Source organism: Ovis aries, chromosome 1 (genome assembly GCF_016772045.2).
Source record: "Ovis aries strain OAR_USU_Benz2616 breed Rambouillet chromosome 1, ARS-UI_Ramb_v3.0, whole genome shotgun sequence".
NCBI lineage: Eukaryota > Metazoa > Chordata > Mammalia > Artiodactyla > Bovidae > Ovis > Ovis aries.
This window is the reverse complement of record NC_056054.1, coordinates 165230611-165253992: the sequence shown is the minus strand read 5'-3', so window position 1 is coordinate 165253992 and position 23382 is coordinate 165230611. Positions and strand designations below refer to the sequence as shown.

Sequence of the window (23382 nt, the reverse complement as noted above, 5' to 3'; positions counted from 1 at the left end):
TCTTCACTTTCTGCCATTAAAGTGGTATCATCTGCATATCTGAGATTGTTGATATTTTTCCTGGCATTTTTATTCCAGCTTGTGAGTCATCCAGCCTGGCATTTCACATGATGCACTCTGCATATAAGTTAAATAAGCAGGGTGACAATGTACAGACTTGAAGTACTCCTTTCCCAATTTTGAACCAATCAATTGTTCCATGTCTGGTTCTAACTGTTGCTTCTTGACTTACACACAGATTTCTCAGGAGGCAGGTAATGTGGTCTGCTATTCCCATCTCTTTAAGAATTATCCACAGTTTGTTGTGAATCACACAGTCAAAGGCTTCAGTGTAGTCAATGAAGCAAGAGTAGATTTGGCATTTTTTGCAATTCTCTTGCTTTTTCGATGATCCAGCAGGTATTGGCAATTTGATCTCTGGTTCCTCAGCTTTTTCTAAATCCAGCTTGTACATCTGGAATTTCCCAGTTCATATACTGATGAAACTTAGCTTGAAGGAATTTGAGTATAATCTTACTAATTTGGGTCATTTTTAAAATTCCATATATAAGTGATATTATACAATATTTGTCTTTCTCTGTCTGCCTCACTTTAATCTCTAGATCCATTCATGTTGTTGCAAATGGTATTATTCATTCTTTATTTTTTATGGATGAATAATATTCCACTGTATGTATGTATGCATGTGTGTGTGTGTGTGTATATAATGTAAATAATTGATAGTCAAAACATTAAAACCAGAAAGTAGAAAGCTACAGTCATTTAGATACCTTACTCTAGGGTGAAAAAACCCACCTCAGACCGATACACACACACACACACACACACACACATACACTGATAAGTGTGGACATTCTCCTGAGGCTGCTTATTTAACAGGAAGTCTCGGCTTGTAAAGCATGGTGCTCCTTCCCATTAGGAAAACTGACACTGTTATCCTTGATCAGCATAACTTCAAGAAAGCTGGTTTTGAATTATGAGGGGTTATCCATCATAAATCTGAACTGACTTATAGTCAATATTTTCTGTTAAATTTAAAACAACATGTCTGCTTAGTCTGACTGATAAGGCAATATACTCAAGTGACTAAGAATAGCCAATTCAGATGGTATTTGAGGCCCCCAATCATTTTTTTCCTTTATTCAAGCAACAGAAAGAACCTTTTAGGGTTCTAAAACTAAATGACAACCTTTTATCCAATGTTGATTTAAAAGGTGCATTCCTTACAAAAGCTAGTGTTAAAATGCTAGTGAGTTCTTTCCATTATGTCTGGGTACAAGCTGAATGCTCACATTCTGTAGCTTGCACATTTTAAATAAATACAGACCAAATAACTTCTTATTGCTGCCAGGAGCATAGATTTTCTCCAGACAGTAAGTGGTACATTAGCACATATTTGTCTCCTGGCTGCAGCTTTTGTTTCCTCCCTGATTTCCTTGACATACTAGTGGGACAATCTAGAAAAATCAATGTTGTGATACATACAGATCAGGAAATTATCTCCTGATGGAGTTTTGTGTCTGTAATCACCAGCAGCCAGTCTTGCCAATTTCAACAGATGATGATGCAAATATACTTTTTTTCTTAAGTGTATTAATGTTATTAATGTAAGCAAAATAAAGCATGGCAGGGTCAATAACAGCAACCATATTTCTTCAACTGAATATCCATACTGTATGTCTGGTTGTAGTTTCAAAGAAATCTGGATTAAATAACATGATTCACATATGAAAAGACTGCTAAAAACTGGATTTTGGTTTCATTCAGTCATACAAAAAACAGCTATTTTGTACTATATTGCCACATTCAGAGAAAATGAAATTGCTTGCTCTGAGACACATATACTGGACAGCTGAATCCTGAACACAATTCATAGAAAGAATAAAATTGAGCGGGCTAAGAAGAGGGATAAATCACCTGATATTCTCGGTACACCAGGGATTTTTATTTAATTCTGATCTGTCAAAGAGGCACTATCGGAAATTCATTAAGCTTTCCAATTTTCCTACTGAATATCTGAAATACTCTCATCCTAGTACTGAAATACTCTCTCCAGATTACTGGGTAAAAATTTAGGGTCTAGCAGTTGAGGAGCAGTAAATGTCTTGGTGTGGAAAAGTTAACACAGAGCTCAAGTTAAGGAATCTTGGTCTTGCAGACAGTGTTTTGCAGTGGAAGTTTTACAACATTACAAGCATTAGTCATAACCTTCAAGATAACAGCAAGCTCCAGGAACTGTGATTTTCAAAGGGGATGTGGGAATGAGGGTTTTGATGGAAGCTTTCCAGAGCTGCAGCTGCCGAGCCTGTGGGTTTTTCATTGGCTGTCACTTGACAGAGGTAGGGTGGGAGAAGAATTCTTTGAGGGCAAGTTCAGACAGTGAATAGTTCAAGGCTGCAGCCTGCCTAAGAGCTGCGAGCAATAAATGGACACACAGAACACAAATGTTAAAAGACACAATTGGTTTGATTTCTGAAGGTTTTAAGGGGCTGAAATCATTCTATTACTGTACAATAACCATGCAGAGTAAAACTAATATGAAATAATAATAGTCAACAACAGAGTTGAGGATGGTTTTTCTAAATTCTCTTCTTTTTGGACACCATTTCTCATCAGGGTAACGGTGCAGTGGAAACAGCATCAATTTTTGTGTTAGGGAGACAAAGATATGGCCCTGCTACTTAGTGTGTGTGTGGCCTGGGCTCAATTTCATCTTCAATAGGGGAGTAATACCACCTTGCAGGGTTGTTGTGGGAATAAATGAGATAATGTATGTTAGGTAGCAGTAGGTAGTAGCATCAGCTCAAAAAAAAGGTAACTGTATTATCATTATCTTAAAATTGATGCTCCTTCATTGTAAGAAGTACATTACCATCTATGCAATTGCTATCAGTAAGCTGACCTACAGAGCAAGAAATGCTGTATTCAACTTTATGTAAATCACTCATACTATTTTTTAAAAAGGTCCTTTATGGTTTTGAGTTTACAAGATTTTTCAATTTAAATTTTATCAGTATAGTTTTTATGTCATTAAAACAGAGATTTTTATGGGTTCTTTCAACACAGTAGAAAACATATTCTGTGAGAGCTTTACAATGTCATGAACTAGTTTCTGCTAAAGAATAATATACTAAGCTGTTTCTTCCCTGCCTCAGACAGATTTCACAATGATTCACCAATAATGAAAACCACCAGCTGCCATTCCTAATAAAATGGTCTATTGGAGCTACATACCTTATGGTAAACTCTAAGTCACATGCCCTCTTCTTATTTTTGCCTTTCTTCTCTAAGGCCAGTTAAAACCTGTCTTTCACAAATCGTGAGAGAGTAAATCAAAATAACCAACCTGGAATTTGACCAAATACCAGCCAAGATTACCTAAAATAGAATCAAGGGTCAGGGCATCTCCATATATGCATAGTTGTCCATCATTTCCCTGATGACATTTAAATCATCTGTCCTTTAGGTATCGTATTTTATCTCTTCATGTTTTAACACCTAAAGTCTTCCTTGTATTTTATTATTTATTCCTCAAGGGCAAGGGTTAGCAAACTGTGGCTAGTGGTTCAAAATCTGGCTCACAATCTTTTTTTTGTATAGCCCACAAGAATGATTTTTACATTTTTAAACAGTTGAGAAAAAAAATCAAATAATCCTTCCTGACATATGAGAAATATACAAAACTGAAATTTCAGTGACCATAAATAAAGTTTTATTGGAACACATCCATGCTCATTTGTTCACATATTATCTGTGGTTGCTTTTGTGTTACAATGATAGGGGTGAGCAGTTGTTATAGAGACCATATGGCTGGCAAAGCCTAAAATATTTACATCTGAACTTTTACAGCTGAAGTTTGTTGACACTGCCATAGGGGGTCTTTCTCTTGAAAGAAAGTGAGGTAAATACACATAAGCTTGACCTCCCTGTCTAGTCAGCCTTGGAAAGAAAGGCAACAGAGCCTAGCCTGACTTTTCAGTAAGGGTGGAATGGAACATTAAAAAAAATTAGAAATGGCATAGGAACCATGTGACATGGATCTCAGGTTTTATTTTTATAGTTGTTCTGAACAATTATGTACTCAACTTTCCTAGACCTATAACATGACTTCTCTCTTGCTGTGTTCAGCTTGTTTGGAAAAAAGTCAGTCCTTCACTGCCTTATAGAATCACCAGGATAATATGTGAAATATTACCCTCATCCCCTCCCTTACTCCATTTCCCCAAATCAATCCAGGGTCAGCAAAATTCAAGGAAATGAGGTATTCCCAGACGACTATGGGATGGAAGTTTAAAACTCAGTTTTAAGCCTATGGAGATAAGCCCCCAACCACATATTTACAACAATGAATAATTCACCTTGGTCTCTACTATGTTATGGCAACACTTAGGGCATATGAAACTTTCTGGAAATTCCCTTTTATAAATATGACTGTTATCTACATAGTGTGAAAATGTTGATACCTGAGAAAATATCTTCTAAATTATAGCAGAAAAACGGATCTAAAGCTGGACAAAGGGGGGATGGTGATGGGATGAAGAGCGATAACTTTATATCCACAGTAGAGCAGTCTGCAGAGATAGGTACATTCATACAGATATCATCAAACGCCAAATACACTTTTAATCAGAGTTCCTAGTTCATGCATTTTCTACAGCAATGAGAATCTACACCTTCTCATTCCTAAGCCAAGATTAGGCTATATAACTGCACAGTAAAGAGATTTTTACCATCATCTATTTAAAAAATATATTTTACATTATTGGATTATGAAATACCCCAAACTTTATATTATTCCAATTCCTTGCTATAGAGTAGGAGAGGGGATTGATTTCTTGCATAGATTTTCACTTTGCTAACTATCCCGCCAATTTATATTTGTGTGATAGAAAAAAATCATTAGTTATTGGATACTAGTTTAATGTAAAAGGTTAGAGTTATGGGTACAATGACTACTCATCATTAAAAGTGGTGAAGAGAGCAGGGAGCCTTGGCATTCTTTCTGGTCACACTGAATTACTAAGTCACTTTGGAACAGGTGCTCTCAAAGGGAAAGCAGGTTCTGAGAAAAGGCTACAGTGAATGACATAAGCATGGATGAGAATGAATAAGAATTTTTGTAAGTTGTGAGGACAAATAATTACTCTGCTACAAATATTATTAAAATCATCAAAACTCATTAAAATAGAGTTGGAAAAGTTCTTAAAGCACTCTGAACCAAGTTTCCTTCATGGAAAGTCAACATGCATGTGAGGTAGCCATTTTTCAGTCTCTACCTCATTATTCATTTCTTCCTGTCCTCACTCATACCAACTCACTCCATTTTGGTACAACTCCAGTGATTACACAGTCAAAAATGCACAAGAAAGTAGATCAAATAATACTGACACAGAAAATAGGAGTTCCAGATTCCAAATTCAGCCTCCATGAACTCTAGTTGTGTGACACTGAGCAAGTCTTCAGTGTTCTTTGGACCTCAGTTTCCTCACTGTAAAATAAGGTTTTTTCCAGTTCTCTCTGGTGGTTTACAGTTCTGAATTTCCCTGCGTCTATAATGTGTACCTTATGCTACAGAAATGAAAGCTACAAAGAGCTGTAGACTTTCTTCTTACATGTTTTATTTATGTCAAACCGGGGCTGCCTCTGTTTATTCCAACACTTTCTAAATTTCATCCTAACACTTTGTCTTTATCTCTGCTTTCCAGATGACTGATAGCTTGATTTTTCTAATCAGAGTTCCTATCTCATACATTTTCTATATCTCAATGCTACCATGAATCAGAATTTGCCCTTTTATAGTCACTCAATAGCCAAGGCTAAACTACAAAACCCTCCATGTGGCTTAGTTTGGCTTGGAAAATCCTGAAGTTAAAAAACAAAAACAAACAAAAGATCATGAGAAATGTTTCACTGCTCTTAAACAAAACTAAAAATGTCTTCAGTCTTCAACAGACTGTTAGTAAACTGCTCAATATTTGATTTGACTCTTTTTTCATGATGAGAACATATGGGTCAGAATAAACTGTGAGCTCAAAGAAATGCTATACTTTTTATAAAAATTACAATGTACATTTGGTATAGTCTAAGTATATATAAAATTTTTTTGGAAGCAAAAATGCTGTATATTTTAATATGATAGTAGCTTGGCAAAGGTTGCAAATGCAACAGGAGAATGACTATTTGGCATTTTCTTTTTGTAACTAGAGTAGGTATAGTTAAAAAGACTAAATGTGTCTGGGGAACCTTCCTCTACTAAACAACCATTATAACCCATATCTACAGTGTTATATAACTAAAACCAAGTTTATTATTATTTTTTTGCTAAATAAATATTTAGTTATGTAAGTAAGATATTTAAAAATTAACTTCAATATTTTAGTTATAAATGTGAACACAAACAATATTTTCTCAGCTATTTAAGTTCAAAAAGAATTTTTTTTAAAGCGAAAGGAATGGAGTCTAGGCGATAAAATAACTGCTAACAATTGACTGACTTGTTTGAAAAATATCACCAGGATATAAATATGCCATACTTCAGTAAAAAGTTGCATCAAAGAAATTACCATTATGAACAGTTTATAGTAATGTAATGGGTTTTGAGTCTTCTCACTGAGCTGAAGAATCGAAACTCCTTATCATGGCCTGTAAGATTTGACCCTGCCTGCCTCTCCAATACCTTTTCCTATATGTTTTCTCCTTCACTCCCTACTTACTCTAAGTTTTACTTATCTATTCCAAAGAATCAAACTTTTTTCTAGCTGTGTGTTTTTATATATGATTTTCCCTGTTTCTGTGGGCTTCCCAGGTGGCTCTAGTGGTAAGAAACCTGCCTGTTAATGCAGGAGACGTAAGAGATACGGGTTTGATTCCTGGGTCGGGACGATCCCCTGGAGGAAGGCATGGCAACCCACTCTAGTACTCTTGCCTGGAGACTCCAATGGACACAGGAGCCTGGCGGGCTACAGTCCATAGGGTCACAAAGAGTCGGATAAGACTGAAGCAACTTAGCACGCACTCTGTTCGTGGTGCTCCTTCTCTTAATCATTGCTTGTACAACTCTGAACTCTGTTGTGAAAATGCAAGTAAAACTGTTTAAATGTTTCCTACCTTCAGAAGTTTGTAGTTCACACAAGAAGCTGAATTAATCCACTTATCATTTTCTAGATTCTAAACAGCAGTGCATCAGGACAAACAGTGTTGAGGGTAAAATAAGAAGCGAGCGCTGAGTTCCACAGGGTGGAGCAGGAGGACACAGTGAGCAGGGATGAGGGACTCTTGTTGTTTTCTGGGCAGGGCAGGTGTGATGCAGTCATGAAACCTGTCCCAAAGCCAATATATGCAGCTGAAGAACTGCTCTCTCTTCTCGACCCTGCGTCAGAAGACCACCTGTGTTTGGCCCACTTAAGAGTTTTGTCTGGCTAGAAGCTGAAAATCGGGAAAGGAGTACGTCAAGGCTGCATATTGTCACCCTGCTTACTTAACTTATACGCAGAGTACATCATGTGAAATGCAGGGCTGGATGAAGCACAAGCTGGAATCAAGATTTGCCAGGAGAAATATCAATAACCTCAGATATGCAGATGACACCACCCTTATGGCAGAAAGTGAAGAACTAAAGAGCCTCTTGATGAAAGTGAAAGAGGAGTGAAAAAGCTGGCTTACAACTCCACATTCAAAAATGAAAATTATGGCATCTGGTCCCATTACTTCAGGGCAAATAGATGGAAACAGTGGCAGACTTTACTTTTGGGAGCTCTAAAATCACTGCAGATGGTGACTGCAGTCATGAAATTAAAAGATGCTTGCTCCTTGGAAGAAAAGCTATGACCAAATTAGACAGCATATTCAAAAGCAAAGACATTACTTTGCCAACAAAGGTCCATCTAGTCAAAGCTATTGTTTTTCCAGTGGTCGTGTATGGATGTGAGAGTTGGACTATAAAGAAAGCTGAGCATTGAAGAATTGATGCTTTTGAACTGTGGTGTTGGAGAAGACTCCTGAGAGTCCCTTGGACTGCAAGGAGATCCAACCAGTCTATTCTAAAGGAAGTCAGTCCTGAATATTCATTAGAAGGACTGATGCTGAAGCTGAAACTTCAATACTTTGGCCACCTGATATGAAGAACTGATTCACTGGAAAAGACCCTGATGCTGGGAAAGATTGAAGGCAGGAGAAGAAGGGGATGACAGAGGATGAGATGGTTGGATGGCATCATTGACTCAATGGACATGAGTCTGAGAAAGCTCTGGAAGTTGGTGACGGACAGGGAGGCCTGGTGTGCTACAGTCCATGGAGTCACAAAGAGTCGGATACGATTGAGTGACTGAACTGAACTGAGAAGTTGAAAAAGTTGTTGTTGTCCTTTTCAGATTCATTTATTTATCAAACATTTATTGAGCATCTACCATTTATTGAGGCACTTTTCTTAATGCTAACTATAGAGCAGGGACCAAGCACACAAAAATATACAAAGTTCCTACCCTTTTGGAACCTACAGTCTCATGTGGAAGACAGGTAATAAACAAGAAAAATGTGTAGTGCATTAGATCATGATACGTGCTAAAAACAAAGCCAAGGGGGAAAAGGAAGGGTGTGAGTCTGTGTGCGTGTGGCAACAAGTTTAGACAGTGTGGCCAAGGAAGGCCTCATGGAGAAGGTGACATTTCAGAAAAGGGTTGGAAGGGATGAATGGGTCATGGAAATACCTGAGGAAAGAGCATTCCAGCAATGGAACAGCAAGGGTGAAGGTCTTGATGAGGTAATAAGTTGGTATATTTGAGCAAAACTGGCAGGAGGCCACTGTGGCTGCAGAGATGACATCAGAGAGCCTCATGGGGCACTGGGAGAACTCTGGCTTTCATTCTGAGTGAGACAGGAAGCCAGAGGGTTGTGAGCAGAGGAGCAACATGATCTGACTTGTGCTTCAGTAAATAGATCCCTCTGGCTGTAAGAGAGAAAGCATGGATGGAAAAAGAGTTGGGAGACTACTGCAGTAATCCTGGAGAGAGATGATGGCGGTTTGGGCTACAGTAGTGCAACAGGAAATCACTAACAAGTGATCAGATTCTGAATATATTTTGAGGGAAGAGCCAACAGGATTTCCAGATGGATTAGATGTGGGTTTTGAAAGGAAGAGAGGAGTCAAGGACAACTAAAAAGTTTCTGGCTTAAGCAAGTGGAAGAAAGGAGTTGCCAACATTCAAAATCAGAAGGTTTAATAATCCACACTTTCATCTTCTCCCAAAACACTAGAAGATGCGGTCAATGGTTATCTGCGCTTTTCACAAGACAAAAATCAGCTGGAGCTGGGAAGCAGCTGGTCCCTGGAGAGGGGCCACTGGCCCTTTGGTACATATAGGTCTTACTCCCTGTTGTCTTCAACCTGGCCTTTTGTATGAGCAGCTGTTTGGGCCAGCCTGACTGCTGCAGAAAGCTTGGGTTTGGGACCCCTGCCCAAAATTCTCTCATAACTCTACTGTCACAAAAATACACCATAAACTTGCCCATAATTCTGACTGAATACAGTGAAGTTTTGAGAAAGTATTTTTTTAAAAACAGGGTATATACAGCATACCTCTTATTCTAGGTTTCCCCTCCATTAGTGTTTTGACAGCAACCTGGGACAGAGGTCTACCCTCTGTCTCTCTTCTCAGTGAAAAGAGAAGCTCGTTGAAGAAAACCCTCTTCCACATATTCTGGCTTCAAGTCTAAATCCCACTCACTTGACTGTCCATGGCTCCAGTGCCCAGTAGTGACTCTGGTTCATATGGTTCTGAACCATACCAGGTCAAGTACCACATCTCACTCTATCCATAAATTACAATTTCAAAATGATCATAATTCAGAATTTGACCATAAGAGTAAGATTAATTTATTTAAATGCATCAATATGATCTTTGCTCAATGCAGCATACATTTATAAGGCCGCCTCATGTTCAAGATATAAATTATGAATATTTTCTCTTTATTTGTAAATTAGATTCACCATAAACATGTTCTATGATGATTACCTATTTCACTCAGTTCAATTCAGTCAGTCAGTTGTGTCTGACTCTTTGTGACCCCATGGACTGCAGCACACCAGGCCTCCCTGCCTATCACCAAATCCCAGAGTTTACTCAAATTCATGTCTATTGAGTCAGTGAAACCATCCAGCCATCTTATCCTCTGTCGTCCCCTTCTCCTCTTGCCTTCAATCTCTTCCTGCAGCAGGGTCTTTTCCAGTGAGTCAATTCTTCACATCAGGTGGTCAAAGTAAAGGAGCTTCAGCTTCAGCATTAGTCCTGCCAAAGAATATTCAGGACTGATTTCCTTTAGGATGGACTGGTTGGATCTCCTTGCAGTCCAAGGGACTCTCAAGAGTCTTCTCCAACACCACAGTTCAAAAGCATCAATTCTTTGGCATTGAGCTTTCTTTATGGTCCAGTTCTCATATCCACACATGACAAGTGGAAAAACCATAGCTTTGACCATATGGACCCTTGTTGGCAAAACTGGCTTAGCATAAAGTGCCTGGTAACAAAGTCTAAGTGCAAGACCTGCTATGTTTGCTAAAGTTATATGCTTTAGCAAATAAAAATAATGTGAACACAAATATCTTTTTTGCTTTACCTATCAGGAAGCTCAGAGCTAAATTTAATGTTCAATAATAACTAAAACAATAATACTAACTTGGGGTTTGAGTACAACATTTTCCCCTTTCCTTCATATTCATCCAAATGGTTTTATTTTTAGCTGCTCAGTTCTAAGCACATTTTGACTCTAGGCAACATCAAATCTTTCCTGATAGGGGGTGGGGCAGGAGGGAAGCACTGGAAGGAAGGGTGGGGAAAAGGAAAGTGATTGAAAAAAACTTTCCTATTTGATATTAGAAAAGTCAGAATATATGGTTTGTGAAAGAAATCAAATAATATAAACCTCACTGCCCTGCCTAAACCCCAAAGCAGCTTTGTCTCACAAAAGCAGCCATGAACAGGACAGGGATGTAGATTGGGGAGGAGGGTAAGTCCTGCCAGGAAAATTCTTCCCCACAGTCTCTCTCTCTCTTACCTAATTATGGTCATTTAGACACAGAAACAATAAATCTCATGACATGGATTAACTCCCTATAATAAAGAAGGCTCATTTTTGATATCAAGGAGAATTTAAAGAAAAACATGTGCTAATCAGTAACCCCCAAACTATGGGTAAAATAAGTGTCAAGACAGATACCTTGTGGTAATAAATCAAAATGCACTTTATAAAGCTGCATTCAGCCAGCAGAAGGACAAGTACAACAAAGGGCTTGGATATCAGTTCTCTGGTGTCATAGGAAAACTGTGGCTCGGGAGTCAGGATACTCAGCTTGGCTTCCATCTAGTTTGGTGACCTTGCATAAGTCCTGTAACCAGGCCAGGTCTTGTCTGTAAAATGGAGAGAATGTGAAGAGCACTGATACAGAAGTTTTCATACCTTCAGTTCAGTTCAGTTCAGTCGCTCAGTTGTATCCAACTCTTTGAGACCCCATGAATCACAGCACGCCAGGCCTCCCTGTCTATGACCAACTCCCAGAGCTCACCCAAATTCATGTGCATAGAGTCAGTGATGCCATGCAGCCATCTCATCCTCTGTCGTCCCCTTTTCTTCCTGCCCCCAATCCCTCCCAGCATCAGGGTCTTTTCCAATGAGTCAACTCTTCCCATGAGGTAGCCAAAAGTACTGGAGTTTCAGCCTCAGCATCAGTCCTTCCAATGAACACCCAGAACTGGTCTCCTTTAGGATGGACTGGTTGGTTTTCCTTGCAGTCCAAGGGACTCGCAAGAGTCTTCTCCAACAACACAGTTCAAAAGCATCAATTCTTCGGCACTCAACTTTCTTCACAGTCCAACTCTCACATCCATACATGACCACTGGAAAAACCATAGCCTTGACTAGACGGACCATTGTTGGCAAAGTAATGTCTCTGCTTTTGAATATGTTATCTAGGTTGGTCATAACTTTCCTTCCAAGGAGTAAGTGTCTTTTACTTTCATGGCTGCAATCACCATTTGCAGTCATTTTGGAGCCCAAAAAATTGTCTGACACTGTTTCTACTGTTTCCCCATCTATTTCCCACGAAGTGATGGGACCAGATGCCATGATCTTCGTTTTCTGGATGTTGAGCTTTAAGCCAACTTTTCACTCTCCTCTTTCACTTTCATCAAGAGGCTTTTTAGCTCCTCTTGACTTTCTGCCATAAGGGTGGTGTCATCTGTATATCTGAGGTTATTGATATTTCTCCCAAAAATCTTGATTCCAGCTTGTGCTTCTTCCAGCCCAGCGTTTCTCATGAGGTACTCTGCATATAAGTTAAATAAGCAAGGTGACAATAGACAGCCTTGACGTACTCCTTTGCCTATTTGGAGCCAGTCTGTTCTTCCATGTCCTGTTCTAACTGTTGCTTCCTGACCTGCATACAGGTTTCTCAAGAGGCAGGTCAGGTGGTCTGGTATTCCTATCTCTTTCAGAATTTTCCACAGTTTATTGTGATCCACACAGTCAAAGGCTTTGGCATAGTCAATAAAGCAGAAATAGATGTTTTTCTGGAACTCTCTTGCTTTTTCGATGATCCAGCGGATGTTGGCAATTTGATCTCTGGTTCCTCTGCCTTTTCTAAAGCCACCTTGAACATCTGGAAGTTCACGGTTCACATATTGCTGAAGCCTGACTTGGAGAATTTTGAGCATTACTTTACTAGTGTGTGAGATGAGTGCAATTGTTAGAGCGCCACTTATGAAATTTGGTCCTTTTGTTTAACTCAGGGCCGAGCCCACACATACTGAATGCTGGAGGTTAGCAGGCTAGTCTCCAGTGAGCCCCCTGCAACTTCTTCCAAGTGTTTAAAGAGTGTTGTTTGCTCCCAAGGCTGGTAATGCCTGTTGAACTTGCAATTACATAACTTAATCAAGTATTATGTAATTTGATGAAACATGACAGTGAAAGGCAGAGTTGTTTTCCACACAAACTACACTGAGTAACTGAGAAGACCTGATAAAGGCAAAGCACTTAAAATGACTATTAAGGCAGATATAGGTCAGACAATTCTAAAAGAATGGAAAACGAATTGTAAAAATCTAGGATTCTTTCTAAAGTCTTTTTCTACTTTACGAAATTGGTATGGGAAACCACAGAAAATGCAATCAGTAAGGTATAATTAATGCAAGAAATATGTTAGGAAATTATAATCAACAGATCTATAATCGAAGAAAAGATCTTGACCCTACATCAAGGTTTCTACTACAATGGAAAAAAAAATAAGAACCATGGAGAAATGTTACCAAGTCCCCACGCTCTTATTTAAAACCAGATGAAATAGGCAATGATGACACTGAAACAGCTTTCCAGTAAGTGGTTAGGGAGGGAGAGGGAAAGTGGAAGACTGGGTTAGGGTCATGGGAAGCAGGGGCAGACAGACACACAGACACTACTTTTGACAGTCTGGCATGTCCTTGATCCACTTCTTCAGAGAGTCACAGGTTCATCTCTACTAAAGATTTCTTTAACTAGAAATCTTAGTAGATTTTAGTTAAAAGTTACTAACTGTAAAAAGTTAGTAACTAAACTCTGCCCTTGCATTCTCAAGTTTTAAAATTATATATTTGATAAATTAATGAGTAATAATGTTAGTTGAATTTACTTGGGCAAGGAGCATTGAGAACAAGAACCCCAGATGCTTTGGTTTTGTAAGAGTAATACATGCAGAATGTGAGTAGTCCTAGGTAGAAATAATAGTTTTCAACAGTAAGACCAGGCCTATAATTTTCTGCAGCACACTATGACATCATGGTTTACATGAGGCCAACTCCATAAATCAAGATTTACCTAATTAGAGATTCTTCTGCAGATCTAGTCAATACATTATTAGAGCAAATAATTAAAACTGCCTAGGCAATAATACAAGCCAGATCTGTTTACAAAAATGTTCTTTTCCCCCCAAAAAACTCTTTTAGTCTCACCACCACTTACAGACCTTTCACATTTAGTAAATTATAGACTTAGAGCATTTCTTTTAGTCTGACTTCACTTTCAAGGAATTCTTCAATTAACTTCACGTTGCTTTAAGCTGTTCATCCAACGAGAAAACAATCTGTGGCTTCTGACTCCTTTGCGTGCCAATGGCTGCCATCCATGTTTGACTTTCAGATACACTGTCTCTTGAGAGCCAGGCTCTGTTTGCATAAAACCAGCCAGTTGTCATAGCATTCTGACAAGCACTATAGAAAAACAAGGAATAGTACTCCAGAGTGGCTACACTGGGAGAATTACCACTGCAATGCTAACTGCATGGGGGAAACACAGGACATCCATACCCAACCACCTGGCCCAAGCCAGAAGGTCACACGTACAGCACTTTCATCTGTGAACTTTCCATTTTCAGGCGTCATCTCTTTATCATCAATTCCTTCTTGTCCCTTCTCCTCTTCTTTCAAAATGGATAAAACACCAGAAACTCATAGAAAAGTGTGGTTACTCTAACAACAGGCAAAAATGCCAGTGGCAATCTAGGAAGCAAGAGATTGTACTGCCTTTCCAATGGTTACAATGCATCTAGTGTCAGAGCATCAGCCAAATACAGGTTAGAAACAAAACAAAAACATGAGCTCAGAGGTGGGACCTTAGTCGCAAACTTTGAATTTTCTGAGTCTGGTAGAGCACCTCAATCTTCTTTGCTTCTTAAGGCTCACTCACTGATGCTTTTTAAAAAAAGTAGTACAAAAATAACAATTGGACAGTGGAAGATAACCATGGGAACAAATGAAAACAAATGATGATCACTGAAGAAAAAAGATCTTTAGACTTTCTACCCATTACAGCTGACTCAGGCAGCACGGAATCTCTCTCACTTTCCTTCCCCCTGGGTTTTGGCAGTTTCTCCATGTTCCTCACCTATGTCTGTCCTAAGGAAGCACCCGTGAAGCCAACGGAATAATAAACCGAGAATGATGTTTTTGAAGGACTCTTGGATACTCAGGCTCGATGTAAGAGGCACAGGAGGTACCCCCCCCTTCCCCAAGTTAGGCTCAGTGCTGTTCCCGTAACAGGATGTGCAACTGTTGAAACTGAAGGCCTTCCACAGCAACAGAATGAACATTCAGGCAGAGCTGGAGGAACAAGAAAGAATGCACAGGCCTGGTGAAGCCCAGTGGCTGGTAGTGGACTTGGCACTGGTTCACCACGGGCTGACGAGGGATGCGCAGACCTACAGAAAGTCTCCTCTTCAGAACAGAACAGCACCTTGACCTCCCCTTAATGTTACTCTGTACCTGAATCAAAAGACCTGTAGGATTCCTGGTTGGAGTCCTGAGATACCCGAACTTATTTTAATAGCATTCTTTCCCCTTGGTCTTCCCTCCCTATTTTTATTTAAAATCCCCACATGAATTTGATTATGTTTTGTTTGCAAGCTATTAACAGCTTCTCTGTAGAAAAAGATGATGGGTAGAACTATGTCTGTCTCCTGTCTGCTGTCTTTCTCTCATCTTCTGAAAGGGACCAATACAGACACAGGTGCGCGCGCGCGCACACACACACACACACAGAGCTAGCACCTACATTAAAAGGATAAGAGTTTTATAAAGTATCTGATTTTTTTTCTTTAACTTACAAATAATCGTATCTATAGAATTATCTTTATGTTTCTTCTGAGATTTAAAAAATACAAACCAAAGATACCTGATATACTAATTTGTTCAAAGTGTTGCTTAATGGATGGCCAGCACGTTTATAAGTAGAGTCATAATGCAGACCTTGCTTCAAACTCAAGAGCTCAAGAGAGCTCTTCTCCTACCTCTTTGTTTTCTCTAATACTTAGACTCTTCAAATAAAACAAAATGTTCTATAAATTTTCTTTGCAATGAGGCAATCCTGAAATTTGGAAAAGGGTTCCTTTTCTCTTGAAGCTTCTTGCTTAATCTTGTGTACCATTAGCTTACTTCTGGAAGTAAAGGTGGCTGAGATGCCTAACTTGGAAGGACAAATGAATCAAAAGGGATAGAGTTGAGGGTATAAACATATTACATCCCACTTCTTGGAAACTCCAAAGAATAAAGAACTTACTATGTATAAGGAGAATTCTAGAGTGTGTCACCAGTAACTCAAGTACTTCTAACAGCTTTGTTTGATCCCTAGCAATAGCAGTGGCAAAGGGCTGACTGTGTTCTCGATTTCGAGGTGAGAGCAGTGAGCTGGGGAATTCTGTATTGGGATTTGTGGTCTAGGCAATCGACAGGCCTTGAAAAATAGAGCATATTAAGACAAAGAAAACCCCAAATTATTCATTACCTTCTAATAAAACAGCTCTTCGTAAGTAAACAGCAACACATTTAGTGACTTAGTAAGTTTTAAGTCATTAAAAATAAATGGTTTTAAAACACTTTAAAACTTATGTGCAAAAAATGTTATCAGTTACTATTCAACTCTAATCTGATGTTCCCCTTGGTGAGAGTCAGGTGAGAAAAGCTTCTCTCTTCTAATTTATATCTTTATGTCTTTTAGGCCTTGGCAAAGATACCACCCCATCTGCAGCTCTCAAAAAAGAATGGCCAAAACAATGCTGGGCCTCACAAACTCTGTATCAGAACTTCAAAATACTGCAGAGCTTAATAAATCAATTCTGTTTCTTTGCTGATGGCATCTAACTTCCTTTGGAAATTCAGGGACCATAGAGAAAATATTTTGGCTTTCTAGTGTAAATTTGTACAGATTTTGAACTTACAGTTTCTGGCTGTAAAGTTGTCTTTCACCAAGAAGCCACAATACTAGACCATTAAGTGAGATAATTCCACTTTTAGAAAAATCTGCAAATGATTTAAGATTTACTTGAAGAATAGAAAAGTGAATTGCAAAGAATTGTCTGAAATAGAGAAGAGGGTATAAGAGCAAATAAGATATATGAGGATACAAGGTTTTTGAAAGGTTGCATGGGGGAAATGAAAACATCAAACGCCACGATTTCAGAAAATAAAACTACAAGGTACATGATATGCTAGCAAAGTTATCGATTATAGTAAGCTTTCCAGGAAATAAGAAAACCTGTATGGCTGTTACCCAGGGTGATTACTGAATCAGAGATATTACTCAGAAAATAAAACTGCCTATAATACATAGGCATCTCAAGCCAGTTTCCTTGTACCACACTCCCCCTGTCCTTAATGTCACACTAGTCGCTTCCTCTAACTGACAAAACAAAACAAAACAAAACAAAACACTGTGTAGCTTTCTGGGATTTACCCATAAATTCCAAGTGAATTAAAAACAAAGGAAAAGAATCCATGAAAGCAGATGACAATATGATGAAAATTCTCTTACTCTTTAAGGCTGTGATAACAGCTTGAAAAAAAGATTATACTCCCATAGAATATCAATAGCACCCTTACACACTCATCTGTTTACCTTTATATCATTTAAAAGGAGAAGACTTAAATAGAAAAGGGTTGGAAAGAGACATTCAAACATTACAGTTAAGAAATCTAGAAATAATTTCAGAGAAAAAGGATCATTAAGTAGACCAAAATACAAAAATGGCAGATGACCCATGACTCAGGTTTCTTTATTAATTGACTCTTCAGAAAAGATCTCAGTATATATGTTGCTGGTAACACAAAGTACATATAGAGGAATTTCATTTTTTAGTTACTATGGTGCTTCTTGCTCTCATATGGTAAGGTGGGTGCTAGGTAGATTTGAGCACACAAATAGGACAGAGGGTTAAAGAGGATAAAAAGGGGCTGAAGAGATGTGAGGAGCTAACTAACAGTTATCAGTAACTGGTGATATAATAGCAGTACTGTTATAATTAACATGGGGGCTTCCCTGGTGACTCAGTGATAAAGAACCGGCCTGCCAATGCAGGAGATGCAGGTTCAATCCCTGGGTTGGGAAGATCCCCTGGAGAAGGAAATGGCAAACCACTCCAGTATTCTTGCCTGGGAAATCCCATGGACAGAGGAGCCTAGTGGGCTGCAGTCCATGTGGTCGCAAGAGCTGGACACAACTTAGCGACTAAACGACAGCAGCGTGATTAACATACGTTAGAAAGCTCATCTAGCTTTACTTATTGTTCTAAACCATATCAGACCCTCAGAATCCCTTGCTGACCTAACATGTTAGTTCTTTCAGCTCTGTATAATATACAGACTGAGTTAGACTTTTCCCCAGAACTTGCTTCATTTTCAGCTTAACTGGTAATCAGAGCCATAAGATTTTTTAAATATTCTGTAAATACTGCTTTTTAATGATCGATATTCTCAGGACTTATCATTTTGACAAAGGAGAAAATCAATATGAACCTCTTATAGGAGCCTTTTTAAAAATGGAAGTGTATTTGATTTATAATTCATAATAATATAATTCATTTCAGGTGTACAGCACAGTAATTCAGTATTTTGGTAGATGATACTCCAGTATTGGCTATTACAAGATAGGAATGGTTATAATTCCTTGTATATAAAGTATATCCATGTTGCTTAACTATTTTATATACAACAGTTTGTATCTGTTAATCTCATACTTCTAATTTGTCTCTACCCCAAAAGCCTTTATTAAGAATATACACACATAGTCTGGCAAACTGTGAATTTGAAAAATGAATACAAATTCACTTAAAAGTCTCCACTGTAGCTTAAAATTAAAACAAGTCTCAGGGAAATATGAAATGGTACATAAGGAAGGTGTGGACTATAATAATTTGATGAGAACACTAGGATTAATACTTTAGGCACAACTAATTCTCATTTGGTCCTCGGATAACAAAGGCCAAGGTGTTGTAAAACCTGAACCTGTTTCTAGAACCACTATTAAAAAAGGGAATAAAGGAAATGTGTGCTTCATAAACTCATAGCAACATTTTACGATTCAAGAAATAAGCAAAAGGATAAAAAGGAGCCTTGAACAACCACAATCTACAAATTTCATGGAATTTACATATATTAAAGAGCGTTTTAGTCTGTGCTTAATTTATATGCATATTTGTATGAATGGTTATTTTAGCTTCATAGTCACAGAAGGTTAGAAGTACAGACTAGTGAGGAAGGTTCAGAGAGTTACCCTCACAGGAATATGCCAGTCTTCACACCAATAGCCCCAAAACACAGCCATCTGAAGCTGTGTAGTACAGTGGTAAAAAGATCTATGTTTCCAAAAGAGGCTGGGAGGGACATTACACATAGGAGATGCTAAATAAACACAAGCTGAAATGAACTGAATTATGACCTTGAGTTATCAAAAAAAGCTTAAATATGGTTAATGTATGTTCTTTTAAGGCAAATGAATGGCAATATTTTAGAAAATTTTTCATCTAAATCAGTTAAAATAATATACATACTCTTGAAATGGCAACCCACTATAGTATTCTTGTCTGGAAAATCCCATGGACAGAGGAGCCCACGTGGTCACAAGAGTCAGACATGACTTAGAGACTAAACCACCACCAATGTGGCTGACATTCTACATTTATTGCACCTCTTCTCACCTATCAGATGCTCGGTGAGCAACTACCGTGACCTGGCAGGATGGCAACTGTCATAGGTACAGAAATGAGCAAAAGGAGACAGTCCCTAAATACGGGGCTTTGGCCCACTGAATTTAAGAGCTCATTTCTCTTCTCTAACGTCAGTCATAGCTGTAGCAATTTTTACTTCAATAATCTCAGCATTCAGTTTCAAGGACCATTAGAATTCTAGAAGCAATGCACTTGAGATTGAGAATACTTTAAAAAATATTTTTCAAATGTTTAGAAAGAACTTATTTCTAAACAAAAAGAATATGGTCATTCCATTTTCTATTAAATTTAATTTCAAATATTTGCCGTATATAATTCATTGATCTTAAAGTGGGACTGCTATCAAAATCTGCTTGGAGTGGAGTGAAAGACACTCAGTCGTGTCTGACTCTTTGCAACTCCACGGACTATACATACAGTCCATGGAATTCTCTAGGCCAGAATACTGGAGTGGGTAACCTTTCCCTTCTCCAGGGGATCTTTCCAACCCAGGGATCAAACCCAGGTCTCCCTCATTGCAGGAGGATTCTTTACCAACTGAGCCACAAGGGAAGCCCCAAAATCTGCTTAGTGGACACAGAAATTAATCCACCACTGGTGTCTTAGTCTCAATATCAACTCATTTCATAATTATCAGCCATATGCATTTTTTTTTTTTTTTTTTTTTTTGCTGAGGGCAGTTTAGCTGAGATAAAACCGAACTGAGTGCATACTTCATGAGTGCATACTTACTTTGGCATGGGGTGGGGAATCTGAATTCTTCTTTAAGCATAGAACTTCTCTCAGTCTTCACAGTATTAGGAAGGATTCTTATCCCTAGATGCTCTAACCCTTTACTAAGTGACATATGTTCTTCAAAAGGCTTCTGATTTTCTCTAAAGTTATAACACTGGAATTTTCTCTGGATGACCAATCTCTTTGGAAACGCAAAAATAATTTTCTTGGTTTTAGGCTTTTAATGACATTGATAAGAAACCAGAGAGATTCTTAGCAAAGAAAAAGGGAAAACAGCATTGAAATTAATTTCTTTTTATACAACTCATATCTAGCAGACTTTATGACTGGTTGACAAGATGGTAATTCTACCAATTTTCTTTCTAATAAAGGGACCAGACAGAATTTTTAGATATTTTATACTTTTGAAATATAGAAGACAAATGAAGATGTTAAAAATTCAACTTAGGTATAGAATCAACCAACATTTTGGTTTTGCTTAAATTGTTTTTGAATACTTTGAGTTAAATCCATTCCTGCTCCTCACCTAACATTCCTCTCACAGAGGTTTTCAAAACACATCTAATTTAGGCACATGATTATTGATAGGGAATGATCAGAATCTCAATATGAGAAAGCATCCACACAATAGGATATGTGCCAAGCATAAGGTAGATATGACTAAAATGGGAAGTTCTCCATCAGAAATTCCAGCATTACAGGCCAATATCACTAATGAACACAGATGCAAAAATCCTCAACAAAATTTTAGCAAACAGAATCCAACAACACATTAAAAACAGCATACATCATGATCAAGTGGGCTTTATCCCAGAGTTACAAAGATTCTTTAATACATGCAAATCAATCAATATGATTGAAAAAGAAATACAAGAAGGCAAAGTGGTTGTCTGAGGAGGCTTTACAAATAGCTGAGAAAAGAGAAGTGGTAGGCAAGGGAGAAAGAGAAAGATATACCCAACTGAATGCAGAGTTTCAGAGAATAGCTAAGAGTGATAAGAAAGCCTTCTTAAGAGAACAATGGAAAGAAACAGAGGAAAACAACAGAATAGGAAAGACTAGCGATCTCTTCAAGAAAATTAGAGATATTCAAGGGAACATTTCATGTAAGAATAGGCATGAAAAAGGACAGAAACAGTAAGGACCTAACAGAAGCAGAAGGGATTAAGAAAACGTGGCAAGAATAAACAGAACTATACAAAAAAGATCTTAATGACCTGGATAACTATGATGATGTAGTCATCATCATAGCTAGACAAGAGCTAGACAAGAGCTCTAGACATCCTGGAGTGTGAAGTCAAGTGGGCTTTAGGAGGCATTACTATGAACAAAGCTAGCGGAGGTGACAGAAATCCAGGTGAGCTACTTAAAATCCTTAAACAAAATGATGCTGTCAAAGTGCTGCACTCAATATGTTAGCAAATTTGGAAAACTCAGCAGTGGCCACAAGACTGGAAAAGGTGTTTTCACTCCAATCCCAAAGAAGAGCAATGCCAAAGAATGTTTAACTACCTCACAATTGTGCTCATTTCACATGTGATCAAGGTATTGCTCAAAATCCTTCAAGGTAGGCTTCAGCAGAATGAACTGAGAACTTCCAGACATACAGCTGGATTTAAAAAAGGTAGAGGAAGCGGAGATTACAGTGCCAACATTTGCTGAATCATTGAGAAAGCAAGGGAATTCGAGAAAAACTACTTCTGATTCATTAAATATGCCAAACTCTTTAACTGTGTGGATCACAACAAACTGTGGATAATTCTTAAAAAGATGGGAATACCAGACCACTTTAGGTATCTCCTGAGAAACCTGTATGCAGGTCAGGAAGCAACAGTTAGACCCGGACATAGAACAACTGGTTCCAAATTGGGAAAGGAGTAAGATAAATGCTGTTTATTGTCACCCTGCTTATTTAATTTACATGCAGAGTACATCATGTAAAATGCCAAGCTGGATAAATCACAAACTAGAATCAAGACTACCAAGAGAAATATCAATAACCTCAGACATGCAGATGAGACTACCCTAATGGCAGAAAGAGAAGAGGAAATAAAGAGTCTCTTGATGAGGGTGAAAAAGAAGAGTGAAAAAGACGGCTTAAAACTCAACATTCAAAAAATGAAGCTCATGGCATTCAGTCCCATCACTTTATGGCAAATAGAAGGGGAAAAAGTGGAAGCAGTGACAGATCTTTTCTTGGGCTCCAAAATCACTGCAGCCATAAAATTAAGACACTTGCTTCTTGGAAGGAAAGTTATGACAAACCTAGACAGTGTATGAAAAAGCAGAGACATCACTTTGCTGACAAAGGTCCATACAGTCAGTTGCCAACAAAGGTTGGCATAGTGAAAGCTATGGTTTTTCCAGTAGTCATGTATGGATGTGAGAGTTGGATCATCAAGAAGGCTGAGCACCAAAGATTGATGCTTTCTAATTGTGGTGCTGGAGAAGACTCTTGAGAGTCCCTTGGATTGCAAGGAGATCAACCCAGGCAATCCTAAAGGAAATCAACCCTGACTATTCATTGGAAGGACTGATCTGAAGCTGACGTTCCAATACTTTGGCCCCCTGATGAGAAGAGCTGACTCACTGGAAAAGACCCTGAATCTGGGAAGGACTAAGGGCAAAAGGAGAAGGGGGTGACAGAGGAAGAGACGGTTGGATAGCATTACCATCTCGATGGACATGAGTTTCAGCAAACTCCAGGAGATAGTGAAGGAGAGGGAAGCCTTGTATGCTGCTGTCCATGGGTTGCAAAGAGTTGGACATGACTTAGCAATTAAACAACAACATATTCACAAATTGAAAGATAAAAAACCATAAGATCATCTCAATAGATGCAGAGAAAATTTTTGACAAAATTCAACACTCATTTATGATAAAAACTCTCCAGAAAGTAGGCATAGAAGGAACACAGCTCAACATAATAAAGGCCATATGCGACAAACCCCCAGCAAACATTATTCTCAATGGTAAACAACTGAAAGCATTTCCTCCAAAATCAGGAACAAGACAAGGGTGCCCACTCTTGCCACTATTATTCAACATGGTTTTGGAAGTCCTAGCCAGAACAATCAGAGAAGAAAAAGAAATAAAAGGAATCCAGACTGGAAAAGAAGAAGTAAAACTCT

General features: G+C 38.4%; 2 protein-coding genes across 6 annotated transcripts in view; one reads left to right on the top strand and one right to left on the bottom strand.

The window, feature by feature from the left end:
• FILIP1L (filamin A interacting protein 1 like) overlaps positions 1-23382 on the top strand; it is a 388439-nt gene that overhangs the window by 82002 nt on the left and 283055 nt on the right. The window lies entirely within an intron of this gene.
• The window catches only part of CMSS1 (cms1 ribosomal small subunit homolog), a 394573-nt gene that overhangs the window by 160360 nt on the left and 210831 nt on the right, over positions 1-23382 (bottom strand). The window lies entirely within an intron of this gene.